Raw genomic sequence first — 3,067 nt, 5'->3', positions numbered from 1 at the left:
AAACTAAAAGCTGGTTCTTTGAGAAGATAAACAAAATTGATAAACCATTAGCCAGACTCATCAAGACAAAAAGGGAGAAGACTCAAATCAATAGAATTAGAAATGCAAAGGGAGCAGTAACAAGTGACACTGCAGAAATACAAAGGATCATGAGAGATTACTACAAGCAACTATACGCCAATAAAATGGATAACCTGGAAGAAATGGGCACATTCTTAGAAAAGCACAACCTTCCAAGACTGAACCAGGAAGAAATAGAAAATATAAACAGACCAATCACAAGCACTGAAATTGAGACTGTGATTAAAATTAAAAATCTTCCAAAAGACAAAAGCCCAGGACCAGATGGCTTCACAGGCGAATTCTATCAAACATTTAGAGAAGAGCTAACACCTATCCTTCTCAAACTCTTCCAAAATATAGCAGAAGGAGGAACACTCCCAAACTCATTCTTCGAGGCCACCATCACCCTGTTACCAAAACCAGACAAAGATGTTACAAAGAAAGAAAACTACAGGCCAATATCACTGATGAACATAGATGCAAAAATCCTCAAAAGAATGCTAGCAAACAGAATCCAACAGTACATTAAAAGGATCATACACCATGATCAAGAGGGGTTTATCCCAGGAATGCAAGGATTCTTCAATATATGCAAATCAATCAACGTGATACAGCATATTAACAAATTGAGGGATAAAAACCATTTGATCATCTCAATAGATGCAGAGAAGGCTTTTGACAAAATTCAGCACTCATTTATGATAAAAACCCTCCAGAAAGTAGGCATCGAGGGAACTTACCTCAACATAATAAAGGCCATATATGAGAAACCCACAGCCAACATCGTTCTCAATGGTGAAAAACTGAAACCATTTCCTCTAAGATCAGGAACAAGACAAGGTTGCCCACTCTCACCACTATTATTCAACATAGTTTTGCAAGTTTTAGCCACAGCAATCAGAGAAGAAAAAGAAATAAAAGGAACCAAAATTGGAAAAGAAGAAGTAAAACTGTCACTGTTTGCAGATGACATGATACTATACATAGAAAATCCTAAAGACTCTATCAGAAAACTACTAGAGCTAATCAATGAATTTGGTAAAGTAGCAGGATACAAAATTAATGCACAGAAATGTCTTGCAGTCTTATACACTAATGATGAAAAATCTGAAAGAGAAATTAAGGAAGCACTTCCGTTTACCATTGCAACAAAAAGAATAAAATACCTAGGAATAAACCTACCTAGGGAGACAAAAGACCTGTATGCAGAAAACTGTAAGACACTGATGAAAGAAGTTAAAGATGATACCAACAGATGGAGAGGTATACCATGTTCTTGGATTGGAAGAAAAGAATCAATATTGTGAAAATGACTATACTACCCAAAGCAATCTACAGATTCATTGCAATCCCTATCAAATTACTAATGGCATTTTTTATGGAACTAGAACAAAAAATCTTAAAATTTGTATGGAGACACAAAAGACCCCGAATAGCCAAAGCAGTCTTGAGGGGAAAAAACGGAGCTGGAGGAATCAGACTCCCTGACTTCAGACTATACTACAAAGCTACAGTAATCAAGACAATATGGTACTGGCACAAAAACAGAAATACAGATCAATGGAACAGGATAGAAAGCCCAGAGATAAACCCACACACATATGGTTACCTTATTTTTGATAAAGGAGGCAAGAATATACAATGGAGAAAAGACAGCCTCTTCAGTAAGTGGTGCTGGGAAAACTGGACAGCTACATGTAAAAGAATGAAATTAGAACACTCCCTAACACCACACACAAAAATAAATTCAAAATGCATTAAAGACCTAAATGTAAGGCCAGACACTATAAAACTCTTAGAGGAAACCCAGGCAGAACACTCTATGACATAAATCACGGCAAGATCCTTTTTGACCCACCTCCTAGAGAAATGGAAATAAAAACAAAAATAAACAAATGGGACCTAATGAAACTTCAAAGCTTTTGCACAGCAAAGGAAGCCATAAACAAGACGGAAAGACAACCCTTAGAACAGGAGAAAATATTTGCAAATGAAGCAACTGACAAAGGATTAATTTCCAAACTTTACAAGCAGGTCATGCAGCTCAATATCCAGAAAACAAACAACCCAATCCAGAAATGGGAAGAACACCTAAATAGACATTTCTCCAAAGAAGATATACAGATAGCCAACAAACCCATGAAAGAATGCTCAACATCACTAATCATTAGAGAAATGCAAATCAAAACTACAATGAGGTATCACCTCTTACCAGTCAGAATGGCCATCATCAAAAATCTACAAACAATAAATGGTGGAGAGAGTGTGGAAGAAAGGCAACCCTCTTGCACTGTTGGTGGGAATGTATATTGATACAGCCACTATGGAGAACAGTATGGATGTTCCTTAAAAAACTAAAAATAGGGGCTTTCCTGGTGGCGCAGTGGTTGAGAGTCTGCTTGCCAATGCAGGGGACACGGTTCGAGCCCTAGTCTGGGAGGATCCCACATGCCGCGGAGCGACTAGGCCCATGAGCCACAACTACTGAGCCTGCGCGTCTGGAGCCTGTGCTCCGCAGCAAGAGAGGCCGTGATAGTGAGAGGCCCGTGCACCGCGATGAAGAGTGGCCCCTGCTTACCGCAACTTGAGAAAGCCCTCGCACAGAAATGAAGATCCAGCACAGCAAAAAAATAAATAAATAAATAAATAAATAACTAAATAACTAAAAATAGAACTGCCATATGACCCAGCAATCTCACTACTGGGCATATACCCTGAGGAAACCATAATTCAAACAGCATCATGTACCACAATGTTCATTGCAGCTCTATTTACAATAGCCAGGATATGGAAGCAACCATGTGTCCATCGACAGATGAATGGATAAAGAAGATGTGGCACATATACACAATGGAATATTACTCAGCCATAAAAAGAAACGAAATTGAGTTATTTGTAGTGAGGTGGGTGGACCTAGAGTCAGTCATACAGAGTGAAGTAAGTCAGAAAGAGTAAAGTAAGTCAAAAACAAATACCATATGCTAACACATACATATGGAATCTA

Source organism: Balaenoptera musculus, chromosome X, assembly GCF_009873245.2.
Source record: "Balaenoptera musculus isolate JJ_BM4_2016_0621 chromosome X, mBalMus1.pri.v3, whole genome shotgun sequence".
NCBI classification, from domain to species: domain Eukaryota; kingdom Metazoa; phylum Chordata; class Mammalia; order Artiodactyla; family Balaenopteridae; genus Balaenoptera; species Balaenoptera musculus.
This window is presented reverse-complemented; position numbering follows the sequence as displayed.